Raw genomic sequence first — 20,616 nt, forward strand, 5'->3', positions numbered from 1 at the left:
AAAAAGCAAATTAAGAAAATGCTGATAAATTTGACTACTGCAAAATGTAGTCCTTTTAGTCTGCTACGTAAAACTAAAATTAAGAATATTTAAAAGGAAAAAAAGAGAAACTGGAAAACATATTTGCAGCATATATTATAATGTATTACAAAACTGAAAATCATGCGAGTTTGTACAATTCTGCAAGTGACCAGCTAGTACCTGGGAAGGTAGAAAACAGTGGTCAGAAAATACTAAACAATTTACAAAATAAGAAATACACAAAACAATATGCATAGCAAAAATGACCCAACGTTATTATTATCTTTTGACGCTTATTTATTTATATTTGAGAGAGAGAGAGGAAAAGCAGGAGAGGGGCAGAGAGAGAGGGGGATGCAAAATCCAAAGCAGGATCCAGGTTCTGTGCTGTCAGCGCAGAGCCCAATGCAGGGCTTGAACCCAGGAACTGGGTGATCACAACCTGAGCCGAAGTCAGACGCTTAACTCACTGAGCCACTGAGGCGCCTCCAAATTACTCAGTTACTGCTAATAAGAGGAGTCCATATTAAAACAATGAAATAACATTTATTTCTATCAATCAGTGGATTTAGAAAAATGGATGCAGCCAGACCCTGCTATATATGTTAATATAATTTTTCGAAAAATAATGCAGTAACATCTATCAAAAGCTTTAAATTTTTTTTATACTTTTAATATAATCAACATTTCCACTTCCAAACATGGGTTACCATCTCCCAGTTTTTCCTTTATGTTAAGGCTTTTGTAGAACAGTCTGTGTATCATTATTTAAAATTGGAAAGATGGAAATAATCTCATTGCTTAATTCTAAAGGACAGGTTAAGTAAATCATGGGATAACATACTATCATACTATCATAACTAACATATCATACTATCAGGCCTTTAATTATTGTGTTATAAATGTTTCCTTATTGATATTAGTAGGTATTCATCATTTTAATGGGAAAAAAGCAAGTATCAAAGATACAGTATGCCATGATTTTATTTCTGTTAGATTATATGTGCGCAGGAAATGGCTGGAAGTTCATATATCACAGTGTCTATTTGTCATTCTATCTGGGTGGCTGGAATTATGTGTGTTTATTCTGTTTGTGTTTTAGTCTATGCAATTTTTTTTCTATAATGATGATGTGTGTCAGATTGAGGGAGAAAAAAAAAATGTATTTTCCATCCTGCAGAAGCTATCTAAGGAGACCAAATGACATATCTAGCTTAAGACATGTTATTACCTCCAACAATCGTCTTTCTTTCTCTAAAAATAATCTCTCTTATGGATTCTTCCTCTTTAGAACACTTTTCACCCGTTTTATTCATGGGTCATCTCAGCTGGTGACGACTTTCATATTTCTCCAAGGGAACGTATAGTTTGTTTCTATGCAATAAACTCTTCCAATCACCAGTAATGAAATCAAATCACTCTAAATTAGGGTCTTTGGGAGGGAAAGGCCAAGTCAATGAATAGCTTTGTATGATTTGAATGAATCCCTGAAGAAATAAATCAGACTCTTGGCTTTTATCTTAGTCCCAGCCTTTGGAACAAGAATGTTAACTCAGCCAGCTTAATGCTGAGGAAAACAAAAAAAACAAAAAAAAAAAACAAAAAAAAAAAAAAGAAAAGAAAATAAAATGTTTAGGAAAACCAAAAAAGAAAAGAAAACAAAACTTAAAAGTCTCAGTGTCCATAAAAGGATAAAGATACTCATTTGATCCCATTTTTTGAGCATCTACCCAAAAGAGCTTAGTATGGACTAAATATGTTTAAAATGAACATCAGGAACAAACTTAGAAGGGAAAAAAGGAGAAATAATGTCTGGATTTTAGAATTGAGAGACCCGAAGGGGTGAAGCGCCAGGGGTTCACAGCTCAGCCCTGCATCTTACAAACTGTGAGAATATTAAGAATCCACTTAATCCTTCTGCAGGGAGGTAATACCAAAGTAAGGATGTTATGATTGTTAAGTGAAATGAAATACATCGTGCAGTAAACAATTAGTAAATATCAGTTTCCTTCATTCCCAGGAGAAGAGAAGAGGGCAGAGGAGGAGAAAGCAGGAAATCTCCCTCACCTCCAACCCTCATCTCCAGAATTTCAGGCACAGCCCTAGCAGTCTGGTGGGGGAAATAGATATGTGTATATATATATATATATGTGTGTGTGTGTGTGTGTGTGTGTGTGTGTATGTTTGGAGGGAGGAATGATGGGAACGAGGGGATATTTGAAGACAATTTAAACATCCATCTGAGAATCGGAACAGCAGCAACAACAACAAAATCGATAGTCGTAAAAAACAGTAACAACTGAGATAAGACAGTGTCCCAGGCAGCGGTGGGCCCGGAACACATAGATCACTATTTTTGAGACTCATCAGGTTCTCTCCCTGCCCTGCCTCCTCCTGGATCATGCCGAGGCATCTCAGGTATGCTGCTTAGTGCTTACCCTGATTTTGCTATTTGCCATTTGTCAGTTGCTACTTGCCAAATGAGAAAACAATTGTTTTCCTCTCTTTACCCAGAACAATGCTATACAAACACAGAACGTGATCTTTAAAAATGCTTTGAGCTTTAGAGAAGGTAACACTTACACCCAAAATATTATTGGTGTTGCTGTTGTCGTGTGCAGCGTGGTTGAAGGTGTTCAACCTTGGAACTTGGTATTCATCTTGGAACTCTGAAGCTGGAGAAAATTCCACCTCGCTTCCAGCCTAAGCGGGAAATAGTCTGGAGGAGAGGTGAAATTTTAGGAGCTCTTGAACCATGGTGAATGTGGAGGAAATTTGATTAAAAGAATAGTTTACGAAGGGCACGGTGGGGGCTGGTGATCGGGAAAATCGGAATGGACATGTGGTATGTACCTCGCACTGAGTGTGGTTTGAGAGAGTTGGTGTGAATTAGGAATATCATGAATGTGAAATACATCCACCACAAGGTCTGCTATTGTGGGTTTGAGTTTGGAATCCTGAAGTGTTTCTTTAGGATCAAAGCTTTGGCAGAGGGAGGTGGGCATGGGGACAGGTTCCAGTCTGGCCAGAAGCAAAAGCTCTACATTTTCCTCAGGAGACATGTAGTCTGAGAAAATACATTTGGTTGCTCTGAGTGTACGTGTTCACATTTATTTTGGAGTCCTTTTTGAAATTTCTGAAGTGAAAATGCCTGTACTCTGAAACAGGGCAATCATGACAGCTGTTAATTCTCTGACTCTCTGTCTCTGTCTCACACACACACACACACACACACACACACACACACACACTAACCAGTATTTACTCTTTGATGTTTTATTAGTGCCACTACTTTTGGGGGCACACAGTGAATTGGAAAGAGTCCTCCTGAGGTCCATTTGAAGCTCTCTGCCCAAACTCTCTGGAGGAAAGGAAGAGCCATGCCTCAGTGAATCTCAGCACATTTTTTTCTACCATAAGTCAGATTAGTTTTATTTGAGGTCAAAACGGCAATTGAAGTAGGAAATATGCTCCTGGTATTTGGAGAAGGAGAAGGGGATCTGGGCAGACCCAGGCCGCTCTGGCCCAGGTGTCTTACTGTGTCCCAGGGCAGAGGTAGCACTGCCACTCCACTGCGTCACATGAAGAACACCCAATTGGGAAGGACAGCCCTGAGCGTTTGGGCCAGATGTTCACAGCATCTTGCACCTTCCCAGGAAATTGATTTTGGGATAAAGGCGAGGCAGATGACTGGCAAAGGCTCCCGTGATGGAAATTGAAAATGTCAGGGAACAAAAGACATAGGAAATAAGAGTTCCCTTTGGATGCAGCTCTCTTAGCAACATCCTGTTCCCAGCCATGAGCCCACCACTCGGCCGGAGGGAATGAAATCCAAAAGGGAATTTGGCCCCATTTCCTCTGACCTCTTGAGGTGGCAGTGGAGAAGGATGGCTCCCCATTCCCCATCTCCCAGTCTCCCTTTTCTCCCTCCAAATGGATGACTTTAGGGGAAGCAAAGTCTCTCCTCGCCCACCAAGTGGCATAGAAGCCAATTCTTAGAGTAAGGTATTAGATGTTATTTATATCTGTAGCTCTACTCCCTAGCAATAAGTACTCAATAAATGTTTGTTCATTGTGTGTGTGTGTGTGTGTGTGTGTGTGTGTGTGTGTGGTGACGGTGGGGGTGGGGGGGAGGCGCGGTGATGGTTAAGATTTCTGAAGCACCTCCCCTGGGTCAGGGTGCCAGGCCCAGGGACATAGTTTTATGTGAGCTATCTCACTCACCTCTTCTACCGGTTCGACGACGTAGGTCATCAGAACTTCTCAGAAAATGGAGGCACGTGGAAATTAATGTCATATTTGAGCTGTGAGGGGTTGGTGTTTGAATCGCGAACTGTCCACTCCAAAGAATGATCTCCTTCCATACCGTGGTGATGACTATATCCTCTCAGGCAATGCGTAGGCAGCACCATACTTGCAAGGTGTGAAGTTGGACAACATCCGCTATTGTATCACTGTAGAAAAAGGTTCTCCAAACTCCAATTGTTCCCACATGTTGGCTGATAGACCAAATCGCTTCTAAGTTCTTTTCTGAAGGAATCCCTTGGACTCAAAATCAGGGCAGAGTCATGTTAAAGATGACTGAAATGGAGTCTCTGAATGTGCTTCTAGCATTTCCCCTCACTGGATGTGATACTACGTGAATCAGGTTGCCCTTCAGAGCTTCAGTTGGTTCAGCAGACAGGAATATGTCCCATCACCCGTACTCTCACCACGGAGAATGGTCTTAACTCGAGGATTAAATTAGATAGGCTTCGTGAGAGAATTTGAAATCCGCCAGATTGTTAAGGTCAGAGACACTGTCTTTTATCTTTGTAAACCTCAAAACACCTGGGAAAGTGCTCAACAGGTTTGTGAAATGGGTGAACTGGTATAGCTTTACATTCAAATACAAGACTTCCATGTTTCTGGTTCAATTTAGATAGTTGTCACGGCAATCAGCGGTCTCTTCCTTTCCAGTGGCCTAGGTGGCGGTAACTTAGAGGGCACTGGTTGTCTGGTGAACCTAAGGAGAGGGTTTGAGATAGTTAGAATCGAGCCATCTGAAGGTGCACGGCTTCAGCAAAAAACCTAGAACCTAAGACTAACGTGGGTAGCAGGCTGCCCACCTTCAAGGACACATATGTACTTGAACAACAAACATCAATGATGACCAATGTTGACCAATCACAACCAGATCCTCCGAATGTTACAGAAAGAAGAGTTCTTGAATGATACCAGAGAAGTGGGAGATTTCCTCTGTGGTTATCAACATGGCAAAGACCTGGATTTTGATTTTCTACCATCCTGACTGGAACATATTAAATTAGATTTAAAGAAACAAATGTGTGTGACACTTAATTGCCATGGCATTAGGAATTAAAGTTCATACTTGTTAGAAAGGCCATAACATAACTTTTGACCTAAGAGTTGGTTAGGTAGCCCATATAAAATGTGTGTAAGTGACTTACCACCACATGAAGACGCTTCCTAATTAATAAATGTGGCTGTACGAAGCCTTTTGGGAAGCTCTGGTAGAAAACACTCCCATACATCGTTCAGAAGCTTCTTAATTTTTTTTTATGTTTATTTATTTTTGAGAGAGAGAGAGAGCATGTGTGTGGGAGGGGCAGAGAGAGAGAGGGAGACAAGAGTCCAAAGCAGGCTCCAGGCTCTGAGCTGTCAGCACAGAGCCCTATGTGGGGATCGAACCCGCGACCGCAAGATCATGACATGAGCCGAAGTCGGACACTCAACCGACTGAGCCACCCAGGCACCCCCAGAAGCTCCTTTAAATCCTGTTCATATTCATGTTATTGTTTAGGCTTTATGCATGTAAATTGACCTGAGCCACACAACAACCCCACAAGGTAGATGATAATATTACCATTTTACAGATCATGGAAGACGAGCGACAAAGACAATAATCCAATAATCAACCTTCTATATTTAACAGTGGTCCAGAAAAGCTGTGTGTGTTCCCACAGACTAACAGTTATTGATTCTGAATGCACAGCTCATGTGACAGGTGTCTTGGCAAACAGGAAATGGATGACAGAGCCTTCTAATAACTGTGTAATTTTAAGAGGCAGATCAAGAAGACATGAGTATTGGATGGGGAGCAGATGGCTTTCATATTTCTTTACTATGTAGTACGCAGTGAAGAGAATGCAGAGTCCACTTGGGTGATGGAAAACCAAAGTTTCCTGGCATGTCTAACACTTACGACTCTCCTCTTCTGCTTAGGGAAAACACAAAACACATCACAAGCACTAATTGAACAAGCACTCTTGAGGTCTGATCATCAAATTATCTTCAAGAGGTTGGAGAGAGAGAGAGAGAGAGAGTGAGAGAGAGAGAGAGAGCATAAAAAAAGAAAGAAAAAAAGTATTAGAACAAAGACCAACAGCAATATTTTGTTCTTTGTTCCCATGGTCTCATCATAGCTGAATCAAGTTGCATGCATATATTAACTCTGAAAGATGTGAAGGATAACCTTCTTGATTCTGACAGCTGGTGTTGCACAGCAACTGGGGTCATGGATTCCACAGCCTTACTGGATATATTGTCAAAATGTTTTGGTTAAGGAGAATAAAAAATCAACAGCTCTCCCTTCAAGCCTTGTCTACCCTAAAATACTTTGCAACAAAATTAAGTAATACATCCATCAAATCATGTGATTTTTCAGTCAGCTTCTCCTGTCCATTCTGCACACTTTTCTTCCTCCCTTGATTGTTGCCACAGCATCAGAACCACCCACCCCTCCAGCTTCATTTAGAGCAGCCTCCACTGGGCCTAGGTATTTTGATTACAACCACAGATTGACTGACCTCCCATCCTCCCATTTTCCTTCCAGGGACGCTTGTGGTTTAAGCTAAATACCATGCAGCTCTAACCACTTAAAACAGAGCCACTGATTAAGACACAGCTATAACAATTGGATGCAAAGCTCCTGTTCTGAGAGTGACCAACATCCTGTGCCCTGACAAACAGCCAGTCCAAACACACTGGAGGCTAAATGGAGCTTTGGTGGAAGAGTGGTTAATTGTGTGTTGGTTCCCATGGACAGAGTCCATGTTTCCATGTGTCATTTCCAGACTATCCAAGAGGAATTATAGGAGAGGCCAGATGAAAGGCTTGGTATGAGTGATAAATAGGGGCGAGAAAAGTGGAGACTAGTTGGGTCAGATGAACTCCTGAGAAGGTTATTCGTGGACATTAAAGCTGGGCATTGTGCCCTACATGGCTTGGATGTAAGCTGTCCTTGCTTGGATGCCTGAAGTCCTATCTTCATAGGTTCAATGTTAGGTTCCAATTCCTCATCACAAAGATTTATTTGATCTATTTGGTTTCTATTTGACTACAGATGTTTATTGAGCACCTTCTATGTGCCAGGTACTAAATGCCAGAAATAAGAAATGAACAAGACAGATAAGGTCTCTGCCTGGTTTGCATCCCATTGGTGGAAACAGAAAATGGACAAGTAAACAAGGTTACTTTGGATCATAGTAAGTGCTATGAGGAAAAATAAAGGAATTAAACAGGGAGAGATGCAAAAGAGTAACTGGGATACTAGAAATCCCCTTTAAATTAGGTGTTCAAGAAATGCCTTCCATAGTGGAAAGTGGAGGAAATCGTGAGAAGAGACGGAGCCAGTGACAGGAAGATCTGGGGGCGGGAGATCACAGAAAGCATTCGGAGGGAGGGGGGAGAACTACACGAGACAGTCGTAAGGTAGGAACTTAGGGTTTGTGTGTCCTAAAGGAAGCCATGTGACTGAAGCATCCTGAAGAGAGAAGAGAGAAGACCAGAGGAGGTTGGGGAGGCCAAGAGAAGCTACATCATGAAGGACTATAGGCCATGGGAAAGAGTTAAGATTTTACTCCAAACACATTTTGCTTTCTTCACTTCAACTCAGTGGTCCATTCTCCTAAGTTTGCATTGACGGTTTGATCGCTACATTAGGGATATCCAATCCTAATCTTTGGCCAATACCAAATTGAATTATAAGTATATAGCATTGAACTGTAAGTATATAGATTGGAAACCATTCACTAATGGCTCTTTCCATTAAGCTTTTTATGGCAAGGATCTGTTCTCTCATTTGGCATGTCCCACTCAATAGCTTCTCATAATTTACCATTCTGCTTTGGCAGAAAATAGACATTAATTCGAGAGAATGGCTTTTGGAGATAGATTTTACTTTTGTCAGTTATCGATGATGGAAAAACTATAAAGGATGTCTTTCTGAAAAGGGGCAGGGGATACCTCTCTTAGCCTGTTGTTAGATCTAAACGAACAGTTTTATGTGAGAGAAAAAAATTGAGATTCCAACTCAAACTTTCTAAGTTTTAAGTCTAAGTTTACTAAGAAACTGTGTGTTAAGTAAGGCTATGCACCTGCAGTGAAATACTGAGTAAAATCAAAGACTCAAGCCTGGAACTAGTTTTCCCAAAAATGTACACTGAACAGTTTCTGCCACATGATTTTACAGGAGTATCCATAATCTGCCATTTCCCAGGCATCTGGGCTCATGAATATTCAGACAGGTAGAGTGCTGAATACTTTATTGAATGATGACATCTGGCACTCCTGGATTAAGTGATGCTTCTAGTCCTAGGAGAAATAACTTAGGTTACTACTAAGCATACTCGTTTTTATATAGAGTTCACTTATTAATGAAAAAATACATTCTCTATCAGTTCAATGAATTTTTTCTAGGCAATAACCTTGTACAGGATGTGCTAAGGTCTAGAGAAATACGAAGTTCCATATTTACAACCTTGTACCTGATATTCACTAGTTGTTTTTTTTTTTTTTTTTTAGGAAGTTTTGTTTTTAAGCCCCAGGTACTATTCAAGATACTGAGTCTACTTGTGTCTCTGAGAAATTTTATGACCTTATTTGATAAGCTGCAATAAACCTACTTTAATAAAAATCTGAAACTCTAGGATCTAAGTGTTAAATTGGCCCCAAGGAAATTTCTGGAAATGTATGGGGCCATGGTGAACTGTAGACCCCAGCTCAAGACTGTTTGACCAAGGACCCTTGGGGATTATTAATGTGTGTGAAAATCTTTTATACATTTTGTCTTTCCATTTCTAAGGCACAACAACTACAGGCATAGATTGTAGGCAAAGTATATTTACATTTCTTAAATCCATGTTTCCAATTCCAAACTATGCATTCAGATCCTGTTGGTGGTGGCGAAAGGAATCCCTAGACTTGGACATTCCTTGCTTTAAAGTATAAGGTATTGTATATTTCCCCAATATTTGTGCCTTACTGCTCCTTTGAGAACACAGATTCTCCGCATTGATGCTTCATTTCTTCACTAGCAACCCCCACATCAGATCTTAATGGCCATGGTGCCCACTATACATAAGTCTTTTCTCTAAAAATATCAAATCGTCCAGAACTGATAGCTTTCATGGAAAGTCCATTACTTTGTTACTTCTGGCAGGCACATGTGTTTTCCTTTGGCTGGCCAGGCTAGTGGTGTTTCCAGCAGCATGGATAACTGGCGACCCCGTGTAGTTCCTTCTCTTAAGCCTGTCAAAGTCTTGTCTGACACAGGTAAACTGGACATGACTGTATAAACATACCAGGGCATTTGGTGACACCTCTAAACTGTGACACCTTGCCAGAAAGTCTCCCTAGCATGTCAGTGAGTGGTTAAAGCTTTCTGGGTCCAGTACAGTGCTTCACCACAAGATAAGATTTCTGCAAGCAGAACTTTGTCTTCAAGGTTTACATTTTGCTTAAAACTTAAGCTCCAAAAACTTCAGGTCAAATTCCATTGCCATTGATTTTCCCCTTGCCATTCAGGGTTGGACAGTCCCCAAGGGTTCCTTCTGGAACCTTGAGCCCATTACTTTCCAGTTGCGTTTCTGCCCTTTTCACTTCTCAGCCGTAAGTGTGTTTATCCTGACTCATATACTACCTTTCCCTTCCAGAACACGTTTAAATAAAATTGTAAATAGGGATCCAAGTTGCTTTTTCATTTCACATTCCACGGAATTAGTGAGAGGGAGAGTGGCTTTGGCACTCTCCATACTCTTGTATAGAACACCCTCCATACTCTTGTATAGAACTGCCCTCAGGGGAGGACTCATTGGCTTTCCACGTTCTGCTGAAGCTGATGGACAAAGCATGGGAAAGTTAGACATTTGCCCTGTAAAATAACCCTCCAGTACTTGTTGTGCTGTCCTCTCATTTCTATCATGCTAAGCATTCTATTTAAAATACATCTTTGTGGGGAGCCTGCGCGGCTCAGTTGGTTACGCGTCCAACTCTTGATCGCAGCTCGAGTCGTGATCTCATGGTTGGTGAGTTCCGGCCCCACATTGGACTCTGCGCTTACAGCATGGAGCCTACTTGGAATTCTCTCTCCCTCTCTCTGCCCCTACCCACTCGTGCTCTCACTCTCACTCTCAAAATAAATAAATAAATAAACGTTAAAAAATTAAAAAATATATATACTCCTTTGTTTTCCTCCAGAGGAAAACTCTCTTAAAGTAACGACCACAGTTTTCACTCAGCACCTTGCCTCTCCTCTTGGTGGACTCTCAATTAGTGTGTGTTGAATTGAATTGAAAACCAGTTACATGAACTGGTTAGGTTTAACCTGGTCTTAGAACACAGCCTGATTAGTTGATAGCTCTTCTCCTTAAATTTTCTATTTTCGGGTACTCTTTGTATTTTTCAAGTCTGAAACTTTTAAACACAAGGGCCTAAAGAATTTCATCCATAGCCACAGTGGCTGAAGTGTTTTAATTCCAAGGTAAAAATATGTACTGCCTCATCTGTAGCCTGCATATAGATTTATGTTTGGATCTTCAAGATAAATTTGCCTTCTAAAAGATCACCTAGGATAATGGAAGAGAAGCTTCCATCTATCTTTACTAAAAATAAAACCTCCGGTCTTAATGGAACACAAGATGTCTCCCTTGCACGAGATATAATGCAGCTGGGGTAGAATTCTCTGAAGGGTTTTTAGCGAAAAATGCCCTAGTCTCCTTCTCATTCCCTGAAGCACTGGGTAGCTGCCAACTCATTCAGAATCTGTAGGCATCTGGTAAAGCTCTGGTTTGATTGCCTCGGTCAGGTTGGATAGAAGTAGACCCAGACATTGCTCTTCTAGACATGGCTTCTCTGTTATTGCCTTGAAGTTTATCCACTCTGTAAGCTCAATCACCTTGAAAATTACCCTTAGTTTTCCATCACTGACATTACCTTAGTCAGTTTCTTAGCTACTTGGATTTTGTGTGGAATATTTACCAAATTAAATCACACCGATGGGCCCTGGGATCCATGAACTATAAATACATTTATAGTTAATCATCTGACTAAATTCTTTCCTGAGATGAAAAAAATATATATATATCAAAAAGGCCATCTTCTAGGAGTTTCCAGATTGTAAAAATGCAGATCTTGTCTGCGTTGTGATATGCCTCTAACAGGGATCTGTCTAGCCTCAAGTGGGAGAAAGAGCTTTAGAGAAAAGTGGTAGCCCTTGGTTATCAAAAGGTTAAGTGTGACTTTGGTGCCTTTGGGGGGGGGGTATTCTTTTTTTTTTGGTCAGGATTAAGCATAAGCAGAGGTAATTTTGGAGTTAATCAGATTTCAAAGCATGTAGAATTTTTAAGTCTGCATTTGTATATACCATAACAATGCTTTATTAATAGATTCTTGATCATACCACTTATTAGTGGAAGTGTCTTCATGGATAAGTGGACAAAGATTGATTTGAATCGATTTGTTTATTCACAAAAAGAGAAAGGCTTCATGTTTTCATATCTTTTATCTGTGAACAACTTTCAGACACTTAAAATGGTCTATGAACATGTCCAACTCAATACCTTTCAACTTGGAAAACTCAAAAAATATGTGAGAACTTATAAATGATGACAGAGCCCAAGTGAGGCTTTTAAAATAAGTAAATGATGCATAAAATTACAGAATTGTACAAATGTTTTATAAGAAGACATACCATTGCCCAAATACCATCCACCTATACACACTCCTCACAGAATCTCCTGAGGGCTCTCAGAAAGTAATAAGACAAGCTTTGTGCTGGAGAAACACACAAGAGACACAGGAGGTGATGATGGTCCCAGATACCAGGTGGAAGTCTAAAAGGTAGATGAGCTTCAGAACTTTCTTTTAACAGAGGTTCTCAGAATAACAGAAACTTAGACGGCTTTCCTACATCCCCAGGGCTCCCAGTGGATTCTCTTTCACAGCTGCCTGATACTGGTCATGTTGAGCAGGAGCCCCAGCTTTAGAATAACAGAATAGTAGTAGAAAGGTGTCACTTAGCCATATGTTATCTCCTGTCTTATTCTTTTATCGTGTGGTGTATTATTATTCCTGTGTTATTGTGGTCGCAGCAGCTAGAATATGTGGTTTGTGGGCAAGGATGAGAAAACACCACTTTTAGGGCTAAAAGTGAAATATATTATCTCATGTAACCAAATGCTGAAGCCAGGGGTTTGAATTCTATCAGCCTCCCTCCCCTCCACCTTTTACTCTCTCCTTTTCTGTCTTTGCTTCTTTTCCTGCATGCCAGTCCTGTGCTAGCTCTAAACATGGCTTCTGCAGCTCCCAGGCTCGCATCTCAGCTTTGACATCAGAGCAGAATTGAATCAAATAGTAATTTCTGTATTTGTAGTAAAAACACAACGCCATGTTCAATTCCCCCTAAGAGTGGTTGCATCTTAAAAAACATCAGTCCATAGATTAAATGTCAACACAGAGTTCCTGTATTTTAAAACATAAAAGAGATTTTTTTCAGTTAACTTGTCCAAATAAAATATGAATGTCAGTAATAATATAGGAGTCAGGCAAATGAAAACCTCATATACTTCAGGTGAGAATGTAAAGTGTCACAACCACTTTGGAGACCCGGATTTGCAGTTTCTTAAAAAGTTAAACATATATTTATCATAAAATCTCATTTTTTCACCCCTAGGCATTTGTCCAAGAAACATGAAAGCATGTGTTCATAGAAATATAGGTACACCAATAATCAGAGAAATCTTATATGTAACAGTGTAAAACTGGAAACAGCCCAAATGTTCCTCAACAGGCAGATGGATAAACAAATTGTGGTATAGCCATACAATGGGATACTACTAAGGAATAAAAAGGAATGAACTATTGATTCATACTACAACATAGATGAATCACAAAATAATTATACTCAGTGAAGGAAATCAGACAGAAGGAAAGTACATATTGTATGATTCTACTTATTTAAAGGGAGAGAAAGCAAACTCATCTATAGTGACAGAAAACAGATCAATGTTTGCCTGGAGGAGTAGGAGTGTGGAATAAGGAAGAGCAGAAGGGAGAGATTATAATGGAGCTTAAGAAAATATTTGGTAGTGGGGCACCTGAGTAGCTCAGTCGGTTGAGCATCCGACTTCGGCTCGGGTCAAGGTCTCGTGGTTTGTGAGTTCAAGCCCCACGTCGGGCTCTGTGCTGGCATCTCAGAGCCTGGAGCCTGCTTGGGATTCTGTGTGTATGTGTGTGTGTCTCTCTCTCTGTCCCTCCCCCGCTTGCTCTCTCCGTCTCTTTCAAAAATAAGTAAACATTGTAAAAAAAAAAAAAAAGGAAATATTTGGTAGTGATGGGCATGTTCGTTATCTTCATTGCAGTGATGGTTTTATGTTGCTTATATTTGAAAATATTTCAGATCATACATTTTAAGTATATACATTTATTGCAGGTCAATTAAACTAAAATAAAGCTGTTAAAAATTTTGTAGAAGTCAACTAAAGTAACACTTCAGGAAAAAAATTATAGTAATAAAGGCTTACAGTAGAAATGAAGGAAGGCCTCAACTCAACAATCAAGGCTTCCACAATAAGAAACTAGAAATGAATATAACAAATAAAGCGCAAAGCAAGCAGAAGAAAGAATATAATTAGGAAAAACATTAATGAAATTGAAAAGATAAACACAATAAAGTTAATAAAAAACCAAAAGCTTGTTGCTTGAAAAGACCAATAAAATTCGTAAACTTCTAGCTAGATTGATTAAGGAAAAAAAAATGGTCAAATGTCTATTAAGGTAATTGAACCAGACATTGTAAACCTTCTCCCAAAACCTTCTGCCCAGATGTCTTTACAATTGAATTCTATCAAGTAGCTATGGAATAAATAATATAACTTCTAGAAAAAAATCTCCGAAAAAAGAAAGGAAGAGGAAGGAACACTTCCTAACTCACTTTTATGGGTCAACATTACCCTGATACCAAAACCAAAAGACATTTCAAAAAAAAAAAAAAAAAGGGAAACTACAGATCTATATCCCTTGTGAACATTGATGTGAAAATCTTTGACAAAATTTTAACAAGTGGAATTCAGTAATAAAATTAATATGTCATGACCGAAGTAGTTTCTTCTCAGGAATTCAAGGTTTGCTCAACATTCAAAAATTAATAAAGGTAATTCACCATATCAACAAACTAAAAAGAAAAAAAGCATATAATTATATCTCTTGATGAAGAAAACTCTTCTCAACATTCAATATCTTTCTTTATTGATTAAAACAATCTCAACAAAGTGGGAATGGAAGAGAATGTCCTTAAAATAATAAGGGGTCTCTAAGGAGAACCTTCAGCTAACATCATATTTAATGGTAAAAGTATGGTAAATGCTTTTTCCCTAAGACCAATAACAAAACAAAAGTGTCTACTGTCATCACTTGCCCTCAACATTGTACTGTAGATTCTAAAACTACAGGGCTTCTTAACATCAGCACTACTGGCATTTTGGGCCTAATAACTCTTTGTTGGCTCAATATCTTGTACATTGTAGGATGTTTACCAGCACTCCTTGCCTCTTACCCAATAGACATCACTAGCATGTTCTCCAGTTTTGTCAACCAGAATGTCTCCAGACATTGCCATATGTCCTCTGAGGTGGGAACAAAATTCATCCCACTTGGAGAATCATAATTCTAGACAAGTGTATATGGAACAGGAAGGAAGGGAGGAAGGAAGGAAGGAAGGAAGGAAGGAAGGAAGGAAGGAAGGAAGAAAAAAAAGAAAGAAAACAGATTGGAAAGAAAGAAGTAAAACTGTATTTATTAGAAGCCAACACATGATTGTTTATGAAGAAAATACTCAGAAATTGCCAAAAAAGAGGTAAAAGATACTAGTAAATGAGCTTGGTAAAGCTGTGAAATACAAAGTCAATATAAAAAATCAATTTTATTTCTGTATATTAGAAATATATAATTAAAAAGTGATACTTAAAATCATTATTACAATAACATTAAAAGCCTTAAATACTTAAGGATAAATTTAAGAAAATATGTGCAAGATTTGTATATTGGGAGCTACAGCACTAAAAGTTAAAAAGTTAAAAACTAAAGTTAAGGGGTGCCTGGGTGGCTTGGTCAGTTAGGCATTCGACTTTGGCTCAGGTCATGATCTCACGGTCCATGAGTTCGAGCCCTGCGTCGGGCTCTGTGCTGACAGCTCAGAGCCTGGAGCCTGTTTCAGATTCTGTGTCTCCCTCTCGCTCTACCCCTCCCCTGTTCATGCTCTGTCTCTGTCTCAAAAATAAATAAATGTTAAAAAAAAAATTAAAAAAAAAACCCTAAAGTTAAAAAGACCTAAATAAATAGGAGATCTACCATTTTCATGGATCAGAAGACTTGTTAATAAATGTCAATTCTTCCCCAATTGATCTAAAAAATCAACTGCAAACCCAGTCAAAATAGCTTTCTTTTTTTCTTTGGCAGAAATTTAAAAGCTAATTCTAATATGTATACAGAAATTCAGAGGACCTAAAATAGCTCCCCAATAAATATTTTATTTTATTTTTTATTTTTTTTAACGTTTATTTATTTTTGAGACAGAGAGAGACAGAGCATGAATGGGGGAGGGCCAGAGAGAGAGGGAAACACAGAATCTGAAACAGGCTCCAGGCTCTGAGCTGTCAGCACAGAGCCCCATGCGGGGTTCGAACTCACAGACAGCGAGATCATGACCTGAGCCGAAGTCGGAAGCCCAACCGACCGAGCCACCCAGGCACCGCCCCAATAGATATTTTAAATAGAAAAACCAAGTTGGAGGACTTATACTCCCTGTTTTTAATCCTATAAAGATATAATGGTGTTGGCAAAAGGATAGACATATAGATCAATAGGATAGAATTGAGAATCCAGAAAATAGACACACACACATATTTGTTCAATGTTTTATGATAACAGTGCCAAGGTGTTTCAATGGGTAAAGTATATTTTTAATAAAAAAAATAGTGCTAGAACAATTAGATAGTAACCTTTAAAAAGATGAAACTTGACCCTTACTTTTGCCATACAGAAAAATTAACTCAAAATTGATTGTAGACTTCACGGTACTAAAACTAAGATCCTTTTGGAGGAACATAGAAGCAAATATTTGTGACCTTCAGCTAAATGAAGATATCCTAGATTGGACAAAAAAAAATCTGCAAATGATACAAAACAATTGATACAGTGGAGTCCAACAAAACTAATTTTGCTCATTAAAAATAGTATTACAGAAATGAAATGGAAAGCCACAGACTAGGGGGAAATATTGCCAAAACACGTAACTGACAAAGAATCTATGAAAAATACAAAAGAACATGTACATCTCAGTACCGAAAAGATGGACAACATAAAAATATAAGTAAAATATTTTAAAGCCCACGCGCCAGAGTAGATATGTAGATGACAAATGAGCACAGAAAAACGTGCTCAAGATCATCAGGGTAACATAAATAAAACCATAATAAGATATCAACACATACGCATTAGTATGGCAAAAATTAAAAAAACTGACCATACCAAATGTTGGCAAGGATATGTACACAAGCAATTGGTGCTCATATACATTGCCAGATATCCCACGCATTCCACTCTATGTTTTTGCTCAAGAGAAATAAAAACAAAAGTCCACTACAAAACTTGTACTCAAATGTTTACTGCAGTTTATTTATAAGAGCCCCAAACTGGAAACTACTCAGATTTCTATCAACTAGAAATATTTTTAATCAGACCTAATTTTGAAAAACAAACAAACACATTCAGACCTGATTGGAAACCCTGTAATCACATGTTTTTCTCAACTTTTAGAGTCATAGCCAGATGTCTTCATTGTCAATTAAAAAGTTCTGATTTTTACTAAAACTTAGAAGACACTCTTCTAGGATCCATTAGTACCTCTCTTACAAAGGGGAGAAGAATGAGGCTCCATGAGTTTCATTCTTAGTAACCGCCGTGCACACAGCATAATGCTAAAAGCAACTTTAAGAAGGGCCTCCAGAGCTCTTTTGAGCTGCCAATTGGGTATATTACAACCAAGATCAAGAGGAGAATAAGGAACAGGAAAGGAGGCTTAAAAAAATAAATCTAAGGCCTTCTATGTCATACCAGACTTCCCAAGGTCCTGGCACCAAGTGCCATTTATGAGGCCATTCAGGGCACTGGAAATGAGAATGTCCTTAGAGGGGACAACCAAAGTCAAAATCCTGTAAGCCATACCCCTTGTGTGGAGACAGTCACTGGAAGATCTGAATGCTCTCGGGGACCTCAATCTGCGAGGGCTCAGATAACCAGTGTCCCTGACAGGAACGAATGGGGCCCCGGCTCTTCATGTTAGCTCCCCTGAACCAACCAAACCCAGAGCCTTTGGTAATTCTGGAAATAGAAGGAACACTGGTTGATTTCCTTCTTGACACTGGAGCCACATTTTCTGTCCTCCTTTGCACTCCCGGCCAACCAACCAAATGCAGCTCAACAATTAGAGGCATCTCCAGAAGACTTGTGACTAAATTTTTCTCTCAGCCACCAGGGTGCGTATGGGGAGACATTTTTTTTCCACATTCTTCTTTTTTGATAATGCCAGAGAGCCCCACTCCCTTGCTACGAAAAGACATTATGACTGAATTAGGGACTATAGAGCCACTAGCTCTAGGATGGATAAACAATTGCCTAAATATATAGTAATCTGGACACTGAAGATCAATCTTTCCTTGAAGGAAAATTACATATGCCTCATGGAGTTGTTCCTATGCAAACTGGATGGCCAAAGGAAGATTCGAGGATTGAGAACCAAAAACTAGTTCAAAAGCTTACTTATTCTAAGCAACAATATCACAAGATCCAAATAAATATGGAAGAGGGAGGAAAAGCTAGAGTTAAATTTAAAAAATAAATGACCAGATAGGTCAGAGACTTTTTGAATGGCTACAATGCATCTTTCCTTCCCATGGTGTGACCACCTCCCTAGGAGGCATTGCATTTGGAATATTAATGCTCGCTGGTCTAATATTCTTTTTGTATGTCACTCGTACAAGTTGTTGCATATGCCAGAAAAATAAGAAAATTTTGCTAGCCCAGACATTCCAAATACCTTCCCATTATTTCGGACCTCTGGATCGACCTCTGGCCCTGCCCTGACTGGCATACCCCTGTCAAAGCCCCCTTGCAGCAGGAAGCAGTTAAGATCAGTCTTCCTCCCAATTCCTAATGGCAGTTAGGAGTCACGTGTTCAAAGTGGGGGGGGGGGCGGAATGTAACAGGAAAAGATGGGATTCAGTAGGCAGAGAGGGAAAGGTTAGGACTTGAGGTCCTAGGTGGGAAAACACACACACACACACATTTTGGAACAATGCTGGGAGCTTCTGATAACAGCGAACCCCTTCAGGGGTAAGATTCCTCTTAACAAACAAATGTCTGTACCTTGGGCCCAAATAACCTATAAGTGAAAATGGAATCAACTTAGAAAAGAAGAGGAGGGATTGTGAGAAGTAAGTGAGATGATATATTTTCAGGAATACCATAAAAGCTGTACTGTCTAGTTAACAACAGGTTTACAGCCTATTGGAAATATTTACAATCCCCCACCCCCACCCCATGGAGTCCCAAACCCTTAGACACTTCATTCCCTGGTACTTCTTCCCCTCTCCATTTTGCAGGCTCGTTTTTTCACGGGCTCTGCAATGAGCATGTGCCAAAGAACTGAAGTCTCTGTGTCACCTCAGGGAATGTACTTTTGTTCCAATCAGACTACTTTTTGGCCTTACGTGCGCCTAGGCGACTTCCAGGTAAGGCTGTAACCTCTGTAATACTCAGCCAATGAGGAATTAGGGGACGGACTTCACGCTAGGAGACAAATTGCCTGCTGTAACTGCCCGAGTGTGACAGTCCATCAGAAACCTGCTCTTGCAAAGACGTTGATTAAAGCCTTACTTCACTGTGGGAGTGGGGAGAAGCCTCCAAATAAATGCAAACTCCGTTTAGTTTATTTTCATTTTTTTAAATCGAAGTGTAGTTGACATATAATATTAGATTAGTTTCAGGTGTACAACATCATGATTCAACAGTTATATACAGCATGAAATGCTCACCACAATAGTATATTATAGTATTACTGACTGTATTCCTTACGCTGGACTTTTCATCCCCGTGACTTACTGATTTTATAACTGAAAGCTTGTCCTTCTTTTAAAAACTTTTTTTAATGTTTATTTATTTTTGAGACAGAGAGACACAGCATGAGCAGGGAAGGGGCAGAGAGAGAGGGAGACACAGAATGTGAAGCAGGCTCCAGGCTCTGAGCTGTCAGCACAGAGCCCGATGTGGGTCTCGAACCCACGAACTGTGAGATCATGACCTGAGCTGAAGTCGGACGCTTAACCAACTGAGCCACCCAGGCGCCTGGGAAGCTTGTCCTTCTTAATCGTCTTCACCATTTGGCCCACTCCACCTCCCTTCCCCCTTGACAACCTTACCAGTTTTTTTCTGTATATTAATGAATCTGTTTCTCTTTTTTATAACCTTTCTTCCCCGTTTTTCTTTCTACATGTCTTGAAAGGAGGGAACCTTTCCAAGGGGACACTCACTCCCTGGGCTCTGCAGAGAAACCCCAGCTTATATGACAAGGTTTGAGTCACCAGTACCCCATGTCCTGGCTGGTGCACCACAGTTCAGCAGCATTTTCTGGAATCATTTTGATGAGAAGCCAATTAGAAAAAAAAAAAAAACCATGAGAACCATTTGGGAAGCAAACTTTTCCTTTGATGTGTGTTAGTATGAAAACCCAGTATCTGGCATGGGCAATGTTCAATCTTTGAACACACACACACACACACACACACACACACACACACACTTCTCTTAGTACAAAGTTGTCACTTGAGCAAAAATCTTATTTTTAGCTCATCCAATGATGAGAAGCTATTTGGCACAGACTTAATAAAACCTTCGTATAAAAGTGCCAGAACTTCCATATAGAGTGTAACTTGAGGAGTTATCTTGATCCTCAGAGAGCCATCCAGCTTTCCAGAAGGAGGCCAGTAAAAAGTGGGGAGGGGTAAGGCTAAATTGAGAATGCTGAAGGGGAAGTCAGTGCTTGTAAGTATGCCTTCAAATTTTACTTCAGAGTTCGGTCTTTACATATGTCCAAGATTGGGCTCAAGACTGGGCTGCTGGTGTCACAGTGAAATCTTGAGATCTCTGGAACTCGTTTTTTCAGAAGTAGGTATATTTGGGCTACAAGGAGAGGAAAGCTAGTAATACACATGAAAAAGTGATAGAGCATATTAACTTAATACACTGTATTCATTAAATCTA

General features: G+C 39.6%; 1 protein-coding gene and 1 long non-coding RNA gene across 18 annotated transcripts in view; both read right to left on the reverse strand.

The window, feature by feature from the left end:
* SELP (selectin P) overlaps positions 1-20,616 on the reverse strand; it is a 1,134,746-nt gene that overhangs the window by 633,401 nt on the left and 480,729 nt on the right. The gene's annotated exons all lie outside the window — the stretch shown is intronic.
* Positions 1-20,616, reverse strand: part of LOC102902305 — a 150,157-nt gene that overhangs the window by 343 nt on the left and 129,198 nt on the right. For 4 of the 6 annotated variants that reach the window (XR_006591977.1, XR_006591975.1, XR_006591979.1 and 1 more), the window contains one exon: positions 4,246-5,026. This is a non-coding gene — a long non-coding RNA (uncharacterized LOC102902305). Of the gene's footprint in view, positions 1-120; positions 2,741-4,245; positions 5,027-20,616 lie in introns of those variants that run through there. The other 2 variants (XR_006591978.1, XR_006591976.1) reach the window with 2 other exon arrangements.

The sequence above is a fragment of the Felis catus genome, chromosome F1 (assembly GCF_018350175.1).
Source record: "Felis catus isolate Fca126 chromosome F1, F.catus_Fca126_mat1.0, whole genome shotgun sequence".
Classification (NCBI taxonomy): Eukaryota; Metazoa; Chordata; class Mammalia; order Carnivora; family Felidae; genus Felis; species Felis catus.